Source organism: Melanostigma gelatinosum, assembly GCF_949748355.1.
Source record: "Melanostigma gelatinosum genome assembly, chromosome: 22".
Taxonomy (NCBI): domain Eukaryota; kingdom Metazoa; phylum Chordata; class Actinopteri; order Perciformes; family Zoarcidae; genus Melanostigma; species Melanostigma gelatinosum.
In genome coordinates, this window is record NC_136655.1 from 8,039,088 (window position 1) to 8,052,545 (window position 13,458).

A 13,458-nucleotide genomic window follows, 5' to 3' on the forward strand; every position below is an offset into this window, starting at 1 on the left:
GCTATACTATGACTGTTTTTGACTTTTTTCAACATGCTATACTATGACTGTTTTTGACTTTTTTCGACATGCTATACTATGACTTTTTTTTGACATTTTTCGACATGCTATACTATGACCGTTTGACTTTTTTCGACATGCTATACTATGACCGTTTTTGACTTTTTTCCACATGCTATACTATGACCGTTTTTGACTTTTCAACATGCTATACTATGACTGTTGACATTTTTCGACATGCTATACTATGACCGTTTTTGACTTTTCGACATACTGTATGTACGATGACCGTTTTTGACTTTTCGACATGCTATACTATGACTGTTTTTGACTTTTTTCGACATGCTATACTATGACCGTTTTTGACTTTTTTCAACATGCTGTACTATGACCGTTTTTGACTTTTCGACATGCTATACTATGACTTTTTTCAACATGCTATACTATGACCGTTTTTGACTTTTCGACATGCTATACTATGACTGTTTTTGACTTTTTTCAACATGCTATACTTTGACTTTTTTCAACATGCTATACTCTGACCGTTTTTGACTTTTCGACATGCTATACTATGACTTTTTTCAACATGCTATACTATGACCGTTTTTGACTTTTCGACATGCTATACTATGACTGTTTTTGACTTTTTTCAACATGCTATACTTTGACTTTTTTCAACATGCTATACTCTGACCGTTTTTGACTTTTCGACATGCTATACTATGACTGTTTTTGACTCATTTCGACATGCTATACTATGACCGTTTTTGACTTTTTTCAACATGCTGTACTATGACCGTTTTTGACTTTTCGACATGCTATACTATGACTGTTTTTGACTTTTCGACATGCTATACTATGACGGTTTTTGACTTTTCGACATGCTATACTATGACCGTTTTTGACTTTTCAACATGCTATACTATGACTTTTTTCAACATGCTATACTATGACCGTTTTTGACTTTTCGACATGCTATACTATGACTTTTTTGACATTTTTCGACATGCTATACAATGACTGTTTTTGACATTTTTCGACATGCTATACTATGACCGTTTTTGACTTTTCAACATGCTATACTATGACTTTTTTCAACATGCTATACTATGACCGTTTTTGACTTTTCGACATGCTATACTATGACTGTTTTTGACTTTTTTCGACATGCTATACTATGACTTTTTTTGACATTTTTCGACATGCTATACTATGACCGTTTGACTTTTTTCGACATGCTATACTATGACCGTTTTTGACTTTTTTCCACATGCTATACTATGACCGTTTTTGACTTTTCAACATGCTATACTATGACTGTTGACATTTTTCGACATGCTATACTATGACCGTTTTTGACTTTTCGACATACTGTATGTACGATGACCGTTTTTGACTTTTCGACATGCTATACTATGACTGTTTTTGACTTTTTTCGACATGCTATACTATGACCGTTTTTGACTTTTTTCAACATGCTGTACTATGACCGTTTTTGACTTTTCGACATGCTATACTATGACTTTTTTCAACATGCTATACTATGACCGTTTTTGACTTTTCGACATGCTATACTATGACTGTTTTTGACTTTTTTCAACATGCTATACTTTGACTTTTTTCAACATGCTATACTCTGACCGTTTTTGACTTTTCGACATGCTATACTATGACTGTTTTTGACTTTTTTCAACATGCTATACTATGACTGTTTTTGACTCATTTCGACATGCTATACTATGACCGTTTTTGACTTTTTTCAACATGCTGTACTATGACCGTTTTTGACTTTTCGACATGCTATACTATGACTGTTTTTGACTTTTCGACATGCTATACTATGACCGTTTTTGACTTTTCGACATGCTATACTATGACCGTTTTTGACTTTTCAACATGCTATACTATGACTTTTTTCAACATGCTATACTATGACCGTTTTTGACTTTTCGACATGCTATACTATGACTTTTTTGACATTTTTCGACATGCTATACAATGACTGTTTTTGACATTTTTCGACATGCTATACTATGACCGTTTTTGACTTTTCAACATGCTATACTATGACTTTTTTCAACATGCTATACTATGACCGTTTTTGACTTTTCGACATGCTATACTATGACTGTTTTTGACTTTTTTCGACATGCTATACTATGACTTTTTTTGACATTTTTCGACATGCTATACTATGACCGTTTGACTTTTTTCGACATGCTATACTATGACTGTTGACATTTTTCGACATGCTATACTATGACTGTTGACATTTTTCGACATGCTATACTATGACTGTTTTTGACTTTTCGACATGCTATACTATGACCGTTTTTGACTTTTCAACATGCTATACTATGACTGTTGACATTTTTCGACATGCTATACTATGACTGTTTTTGACTTTTCGACATGCTATACTATGACTGTTTTTGACTTTTTTCAACATGCTATACTATGACTGTTTTTGACTTTTTTCGACATGCTATACTATGACTTTTTTTGACATTTTTCAACATGCTATACTATGACTTTTTTTTGACATTTTTCGACATGCTATACTATGACCGTTTGACTTTTTTCGACATGCTATACTATGACCGTTTTTGACTTTTTTCCACATGCTATACTATGACCGTTTTTGACTTTTCAACATGCTATACTATGACTGTTGACATTTTTTGACATGCTATACTATGACCGTTTTTGACTTTTCGACATACTGTATGTACGATGACCGTTTTTGACTTTTCGACATGCTATACTATGACTGTTTTTGACTTTTTTCGACATGCTATACTATGACCGTTTTGACTTTTTTCAACATGCTGTACTATGACCGTTTTTGACTTTTCGACATGCTATACTATGACTTTTTTCAACATGCTATACTATGACCGTTTTTGACTTTTCGACATGCTATACTATGACTGTTTTTGACTTTTTTCAACATGCTATACTTTGACTTTTTTCAACATGCTATACTCTGACCGTTTTTGACTTTTCGACATGCTATACTATGACTTTTTTCAACATGCTATACTATGACCGTTTTTGACTTTTCGACATGCTATACTATGACTGTTTTTGACTTTTTTCAACATGCTATACTTTGACTTTTTTCAACATGCTATACTCTGACCGTTTTTGACTTTTCGACATGCTATACTATGACTGTTTTTGACTTTTTTCAACATGCTATACTATGACTGTTTTTGACTCATTTCGACATGCTATACTATGACCGTTTTTGACTTTTTTCAACATGCTGTACTATGACCGTTTTTGACTTTTCGACATGCTATGCTATGACTGTTTTTGACTTTTCGACATGCTATACTATGACCGTTTTTGACTTTTCGACATGCTATACTATGACCGTTTTTGACTTTTCGACATGCTATACTATGACTGTTTTTGACTTTTCGACATGCTATACTATGACTGTTTTTGACTTTTTTCAACATGCTATACTATGACCGTTTTTGACTTTTCAACATGCTGTACTATGACCGTTTTTGACTTTTCGACATGCTATACTATGACTGTTTTTGACTTTTCGACATGCTATACTATGACCGTTTTTGACTTTTCGACATGCTATACTATGACCGTTTTTGACTTTTCGACATGCTATACTATGACTGTTTTTGACTTTTCGACATGCTATACTATGACTGTTTTTGACTTTTTTCAACATGCTATACTATGACCGTTTTTGACTTTTCAACATGCTATACTATGACTTTTTTCAACATGCTATACTATGACCGTTTTTGACTTTTCGACATGCTATACTATGACTGTTTTTGACTTTTTTCGACATGCTATACTATGACTGTTTTTGACTTATTTCGACATGCTATACTATGACCGTTTTTGACTTTTCGACATGCTATACTATGACTTTTTTGACATTTTTCGACATGCTATACAATGACTGTTTTTGACATTTTTCGACATGCTATACTATGACCATTTTTGACTTTTTCGACATGCTATACTATGACCGTTTTTGACTTTTCAACATGCTATACTATGACTTTTTTCAACATGCTATACTATGACCGTTTTTGACTTTTCGACATGCTATACTATGACTTTTTTCAACATGCTATACTATGACCGTTTTTGACTTTTCGACATGCTATACTATGACTGTTTTTGACTTTTCGACATGCTATACTATGACTGTTTTTGACTTTTTTCAACATGCTATACTTTGACTTTTTTCAACATGCTATACTCTGACCGTTTTTGACTTTTCGACATGCTATACTATGACTGTTTTTGACTTTTTTCAACATGCTATACTATGACCGTTTTGACTTTTCAACATGCTATACTATGACTGTTTTTGACTTTTTTCGACATGCTATATACTATGACTGTTTTAGACTTTTTTCGACATGCTATACTATGACTTTTTTTGACATTTTTCGACATGCTATACTATGACTTTGTTTTGACATTTTTCGACATGCTATACTATGACCGTTTGACTTTTTTCGACATGCTATACTATGACCGTTTTTGACTTTTTTCCACATGCTATACTATGACCGTTTTTGACTTTTCAACATGCTATACTATGACTGTTGACATTTTTCGACATGCTATACTATGACCGTTTTTGACTTTTCGACATACTGTATGTACGATGACCGTTTTTGACTTTTCGACATGCTATACTATGACTGTTTTTGACTTTTTTCGACATGCTATACTATGACTGTTTTTGACTTATTTCGACATGCTATACTATGACCGTTTTTGACTTTTCGACATGCTATACTATGACTTTTTTCAACATGCTATACTATGACCGTTTTTGACTTTTCGACATGCTATACTATGACTGTTTTTGACTTTTTTCAACATGCTATACTATGACTGTTTTTGACTCATTTCGACATGCTATACTATGACAGTTTTTGACTTTTTTCAACATGCTGTACTATGACCGTTTTTGACTTTTCGACATGCTATACTATGACTGTTTTTGACTTTTCGACATGCTATACTATGACCGTTTTTGACTTTTCGACATGCTATACTATGACTGTTTTTGACTTTTTTCGACATGCTATACTATGACTGTTTTTGACTTATTTCGACATGCTATACTATGACCGTTTTTGACTTTTCGACATGCTATACTATGACTTTTTTGACATTTTTCGACATGCTATACAATGACTGTTTTTGACATTTTTCGACATGCTATACTATGACCATTTTTGACTTTTTCGACATGCTATACTATGACCGTTTTTGACTTTTCAACATGCTATACTATGACTTTTTTCAACATGCTATACTATGACCGTTTTTGACTTTTCGACATGCTATACTATGACTTTTTTCAACATGCTATACTATGACCGTTTTTGACTTTTCGACATGCTATACTATGACTGTTTTTGACTTTTCGACATGCTATACTATGACTGTTTTTGACTTTTTTCAACATGCTATACTTTGACTTTTTTCAACATGCTATACTCTGACCGTTTTTGACTTTTCGACATGCTATACTATGACTGTTTTTGACTTTTTTCAACATGCTATACTATGACCGTTTTGACTTTTCAACATGCTATACTATGACTGTTTTTGACTTTTTTCGACATGCTATATACTATGACTGTTTTAGACTTTTTTCGACATGCTATACTATGACTTTTTTTGACATTTTTCGACATGCTATACTATGACTTTGTTTTGACATTTTTCGACATGCTATACTATGACCGTTTGACTTTTTTCGACATGCTATACTATGACCGTTTTTGACTTTTTTCCACATGCTATACTATGACCGTTTTTGACTTTTTTCAACATGCTGTACTATGACCGTTTTTGACTTTTCGACATGCTATACTATGACTGTTTTTGACTTTTCGACATGCTATACTATGACCGTTTTTGACTTTTCGACATGCTATACTATGACCGTTTTTGACTTTTCGACATGCTATACTATGACTGTTTTTGACTTTTCGACATGCTATACTATGACTGTTTTTGACTTTTTTCAACATGCTATACTTTGACTTTTTTCAACATGCTATACTCTGACCGTTTTTGACTTTTCGACATGCTATACTATGACTTTTTTCAACATGCTATACTATGACCGTTTTTGACTTTTCGACATGCTATACTATGACTGTTTTTGACTTTTTTCAACATGCTATACTTTGACTTTTTTCAACATGCTATACTCTGACCGTTTTTGACTTTTCGACATGCTATACTATGACTGTTTTTGACTTTTTTCAACATGCTATACTATGACTGTTTTTGACTCATTTCGACATGCTATACTATGACCGTTTTTGACTTTTTTCAACATGCTGTACTATGACCGTTTTTGACTTTTCGACATGCTATACTATGACTGTTTTTGACTTTTCGACATGCTATACTATGACCGTTTTTGACTTTTCGACATGCTATACTATGACCGTTTTTGACTTTTCGACATGCTATACTATGACTGTTTTTGACTTTTCGACATGCTATACTATGACTGTTTTTGACTTTTTTCAACATGCTATACTATGACCGTTTTTGACTTTTCAACATGCTGTACTATGACCGTTTTTGACTTTTCGACATGCTATACTATGACTGTTTTTGACTTTTCGACATGCTATACTATGACCGTTTTTGACTTTTCGACATGCTATACTATGACCGTTTTTGACTTTTCGACATGCTATACTATGACTGTTTTTGACTTTTCGACATGCTATACTATGACTGTTTTTGACTTTTTTCAACATGCTATACTATGACCGTTTTTGACTTTTCAACATGCTATACTATGACTTTTTTCAACATGCTATACTATGACCGTTTTTGACTTTTCGACATGCTATACTATGACTGTTTTTGACTTTTTTCGACATGCTATACTATGACTGTTTTTGACTTATTTCGACATGCTATACTATGACCGTTTTTGACTTTTCGACATGCTATACTATGACTTTTTTGACATTTTTCGACATGCTATACAATGACTGTTTTTGACATTTTTCGACATGCTATACTATGACCATTTTTGACTTTTTCGACATGCTATACTATGACCGTTTTTGACTTTTCAACATGCTATACTATGACTTTTTTCAACATGCTATACTATGACCGTTTTTGACTTTTCGACATGCTATACTATGACTTTTTTGACATTTTTCGACATGCTATACAATGACTGTTTTTGACATTTTTCGACATGCTATACTATGACCATTTTTGACTTTTTCGACATGCTATACTATGACCGTTTTTGACTTTTCGACATGCTATACTATGACTTTTTTCAACATGCTATACTATGACCGTTTTTGACTTTTCGACATGCTATACTATGACTGTTTTTGACTTTTCGACATGCTATACTATGACTGTTTTTGACTTTTTTCAACATGCTATACTTTGACTTTTTTCAACATGCTATACTCTGACCGTTTTTGACTTTTCGACATGCTATACTATGACTGTTTTTGACTTTTTTCAACATGCTATACTATGACCGTTTTGACTTTTCAACATGCTATACTATGACTGTTTTTGACTTTTTTCGACATGCTATATACTATGACTGTTTTAGACTTTTTTCGACATGCTATACTATGACTTTTTTTGACATTTTTCGACATGCTATACTATGACTTTGTTTTGACATTTTTCGACATGCTATACTATGACCGTTTGACTTTTTTCGACATGCTATACTATGACCGTTTTTGACTTTTTTCCACATGCTATACTATGACCGTTTTTGACTTTTCAACATGCTATACTATGACTGTTGACATTTTTCGACATGCTATACTATGACCGTTTTTGACTTTTCGACATACTGTATGTACGATGACCGTTTTTGACTTTTCAACATGCTATACTATGACTGTTGACATTTTTCAACATGCTGTACTATGACCGTTTTTGACTTTTCGACATGCTATACTATGACTTTTTTCAACATGCTATACTATGACCGTTTTTGACTTTTCGACATGCTATACTATGACTGTTTTTGACTTTTTTCAACATGCTATACTATGACTGTTTTTGACTCATTTCGACATGCTATACTATGACAGTTTTTGACTTTTTTCAACATGCTGTACTATGACCGTTTTTGACTTTTCGACATGCTATACTATGACTGTTTTTGACTTTTCAACATGCTATACTATGACCGTTTTTGACTTTTCGACATGCTATACTATGACTGTTTTTGACTTTTTTCGACATGCTATACTATGACTGTTTTTGACTTATTTCGACATGCTATACTATGACCGTTTTTGACTTTTCGACATGCTATACTATGACTTTTTTGACATTTTTCGACATGCTATACAATGACTGTTTTTGACATTTTTCGACATGCTATACTATGACCATTTTTGACTTTTTCGACATGCTATACTATGACCGTTTTTGACTTTTCAACATGCTATACTATGACTTTTTTCAACATGCTATACTATGACCGTTTTTGACTTTTCGACATGCTATACTATGACTTTTTTCAACATGCTATACTATGACCGTTTTTGACTTTTCGACATGCTATACTATGACTGTTTTTGACTTTTCGACATGCTATACTATGACTGTTTTTGACTTTTTTCAACATGCTATACTTTGACTTTTTTCAACATGCTATACTCTGACCGTTTTTGACTTTTCGACATGCTATACTATGACTGTTTTTGACTTTTTTCAACATGCTATACTATGACCGTTTTGACTTTTCAACATGCTATACTATGACTGTTTTTGACTTTTTTCGACATGCTATATACTATGACTGTTTTAGACTTTTTTCGACATGCTATACTATGACTTTTTTTGACATTTTTCGACATGCTATACTATGACTTTGTTTTGACATTTTTCGACATGCTATACTATGACCGTTTGACTTTTTTCGACATGCTATACTATGACCGTTTTTGACTTTTTTCCACATGCTATACTATGACCGTTTTTGACTTTTCAACATGCTATACTATGACTGTTGACATTTTTCGACATGCTATACTATGACCGTTTTTGACTTTTCGACATACTGTATGTACGATGACCGTTTTTGACTTTTCGACATGCTATACTATGACTGTTTTTGACTTTTTTCGACATGCTATACTTTGACTTTTTTCAACATGCTATACTCTGACCGTTTTTGACTTTTCGACATGCTATACTATGACTGTTTTTGACTTTTTTCAACATGCTATACTATGACCGTTTTGACTTTTCAACATGCTATACTATGACTGTTTTTGACTTTTTTCGACATGCTATATACTATGACTGTTTTAGACTTTTTTCGACATGCTATACTATGACTTTTTTTGACATTTTTCGACATGCTATACTATGACTTTGTTTTGACATTTTTCGACATGCTATACTATGACCGTTTGACTTTTTTCGACATGCTATACTATGACCGTTTTTGACTTTTTTCCACATGCTATACTATGACCGTTTTTGACTTTTCAACATGCTATACTATGACTGTTGACATTTTTCGACATGCTATACCATGACCGTTTTTGACTTTTCGACATACTGTATGTACGATGACCGTTTTTGACTTTTCGACATGCTATACTATGACTGTTTTTGACTTTTTTCGACATGCTATACTATGACTGTTTTTGACTTATTTCGACATGCTATACTATGACCGTTTTTGACTTTTTTCAACATGCTGTACTATGACCGTTTTTGACTTTTCGACATGCTATACTATGACTTTTTTCAACATGCTATACTATGACCGTTTTTGACTTTTCGACATGCTATACTATGACTGTTTTTGACTTTTTTCAACATGCTATACTATGACTGTTTTAGACTCATTTCGACATGCTATACTATGACAGTTTTTGACTTTTTTCAACATGCTGTACTATGACCGTTTTTGACTTTTCGACATGCTATACTATGACTGTTTTTGACTTTTCGACATGCTATACTATGACCGTTTTTGACTTTTCGACATGCTATACTATGACTGTTTTTGACTTTTCAACATGCTATACTATGACTGTTGACATTTTTCGACATGCTGTACTATGACCGTTTTTGACTTTTCGACATACTATACTATGACTTTTTTCAACATGCTATACTATGACCGTTTTTGACTTTTCGACATGCTATACTATGACTGTTTTTGACTTTTTTCAACATGCTATACTATGACCGTTTTTGACTTTTCAACATGCTATACTATGACTTTTTTCAACATGCTATACTATGACCGTTTTTGACTTTTCGACATGCTATACTATGACTTTTTTGACATTTTTCGACATGCTATACAATGACTGTTTTTGACATTTTTCGACATGCTATACTATGACCATTTTTGACTTTTTCGACATGCTATACTATGACCGTTTTTGACTTTTCAACATGCTATACTATGACTTTTTTCAACATGCTATACTATGACCGTTTTTGACTTTTCGACATGCTATACTATGACTTTTTTCAACATGCTATACTATGACCGTTTTTGACTTTTCGACATGCTATACTATGACTGTTTTTGACTTTTTTCAACATGCTGTACTATGACCGTTTTTGACTTTTCGACATGCTATACTATGACTGTTTTTGACTCTTTGACATGCTATACTATGACCGTTTTTGACTTTTCGACATTCTATACTATGACCGTTTTTGACTTTTCGACATGCTATACTATGACCGTTTTTGACTTTTCGACATGCTATACTATGACTGTTGACATTTTTCGACATGCTATACTATGACTGTTTTAGACTTATTTCGACATGCTATACTATGACTGTTTTTGACTTTTCGACATACTGTATGTACGATGACCGTTTTTGACTTTTCGACATGCTATACTATGACTGTTTTTGACTTATTTCGACATGCTATACTATGACCGTTTTTGACTTTTTTCAACATGCTGTACTATGACCGTTTTTGACTTTTCGACATGCTATACTATGACTGTTTTTGACTTATTTCGACATGCTATACTATGACTGTTTTTGACTTATTTCGACATGCTATACTATGACTGTTTTAGACTTTTTCCGACATGCTATACCATGACTTTTTTTGACTTTTTTCGACATGCTATACTATGACTGTTTTTGACTTATTTCGACATGCTATACTATGACCGTTTTTGACTTTTTTCAACATGCTGTACTATGACCGTTTTTGACTTTTCGACATGCTATACTATGACTGTTTTTGACTTATTTCGACATGCTATACTATGACCGTTTTTGACTTTTTTCAACATGCTGTACTATGACCGTTTTTGACTTTTCGACATGCTATACTATGACTTTTTTCAACATGCTATACTATGACCGTTTTTGACTTTTCGACATGCTATACTATGACTGTTTTTGACTTTTCGACATGCTATACTATGACTGTTTTTGACTTTTTTCGACATGCTATACTATGACCGTTTTTGACTTTTTTCGACATGCTATACTATGACCGTTTTTGAGTTTTCGACATGCTATACTATGACCGTTTTTGACTTTTTTCAACATGCTATGCTATGACTGTTTTTCACTTTTTTCGACATGCTATACTATGACCGTTTTTGACTTTTTTCAACATGCTATACTATGACCGTTTTTGACTTTTTTCGACATGCTATACTATGACTGTTTATCACTTTTTTCGACCTGCTATACTTTGACTTATTTCGACATGCTATACTATGACCATTTTTGACTTTTTTCAACATGCTGTACTATGACCGTTTTTGACTTTTCGTCATGCTATACTATGACCGTTTTTGACTTTTCGACATGCTATACTATGACCATTTTTGACTTTTCGACATGCTATACTATGACTGTTTTTGACTTTTCGACATGCTATACTATGACCGTTTTTGACTTTTTTCAACATGCTATACTATGACTGTTTTAGACTTATTTCGACATGCTATACTATGACTGTTTTTGACTTTTCGACATACTGTATGTACGATGACCGTTTTTGACTTTTCGACATGCTATACTATGACTGTTTTTGACTTATTTCGACATGCTATACTATGACCGTTTTTGACTTTTTTCAACATGCTGTACTATGACCGTTTTTGACTTTTCGACATGCTATACTATGACTGTTTTTGACTTATTTCGACATGCTATACTATGACCGTTTTTGACTTTTTTCAACATGCTGTACTATGACCGTTTTTGACTTTTCGACATGCTATACTATGACTTTTTTTGACTTTTTTCGACATGCTATACTATGACTGTTTTTGACTTATTTCGACATGCTATACTATGACCGTTTTTGACTTTTTTCAACATGCTGTACTATGACCGTTTTTGACTTTTCGACATGCTATACTATGACTGTTTTTGACTTATTTCGACATGCTATACTATGACCGCTTTTGACTTTTTTCAACATGCTGTACTATGACCGTTTTTGACTTTTCGACATGCTATACTATGACTTTTTTCAACATGCTATACTATGACCGTTTTTGACTTTTCGACATGCTATACTATGACTGTTTTTGACTTTTCGACATGCTATACTATGACTGTTTTTGACTTTTTTCAACATGCTATACTTTGACTTATTTCGACATGCTATACTATGACTGTTTTTGACTTTTCGACATGCTATACTATGACTGTTTTTGACTTATTTCGATATGCTATACTATGACTGTTTTTGACTTTTTTCGACATGCTATACTATGACCGTTTTTGACTTTTTTCGACATGCTATACTATGACCGTTTTTGAGTTTTCGACATGCTATACTATGACCGTTTTTGACTTTTTTCAACATGCTATGCTATGACTGTTTTTCACTTTTTTCGACATGCTATACTATGACCGTTTTTGACTTTTTTCAACATGCTATACTATGACCGTTTTTGACTTTTTTCGACATGCTATACTATGACTGTTTATCACTTTTTTCGACCTGCTATACTTTGACTTATTTCGACATGCTATACTATGACCATTTTTGACTTTTTTCAACATGCTGTACTATGACCGTTTTTGACTTTTCGTCATGCTATACTATGACCGTTTTTGACTTTTCGACATGCTATACTATGACCATTTTTGACTTTTCGACATGCTATACTATGACTGTTTTTGACTTTTCGACATGCTATACTATGACCGTTTTTGACTTTTTTCAACATGCTATACTATGACTGTTTTTGACTTATTTTGACATGCTATACTATGACCGTTTTTGACTTTTTTCAACATGCTGTACTATGACCGTTTTTGACTTTTCGACATGCTATACTATGACTGTTTTTGACTTTTTTCAACATGCTATACTATGACCGCTTTTGACTTTTTTCGACATGCTATACTATGACTGTTTTTGACTTTTTTCGACATGCTATACTTTGACTGTTTT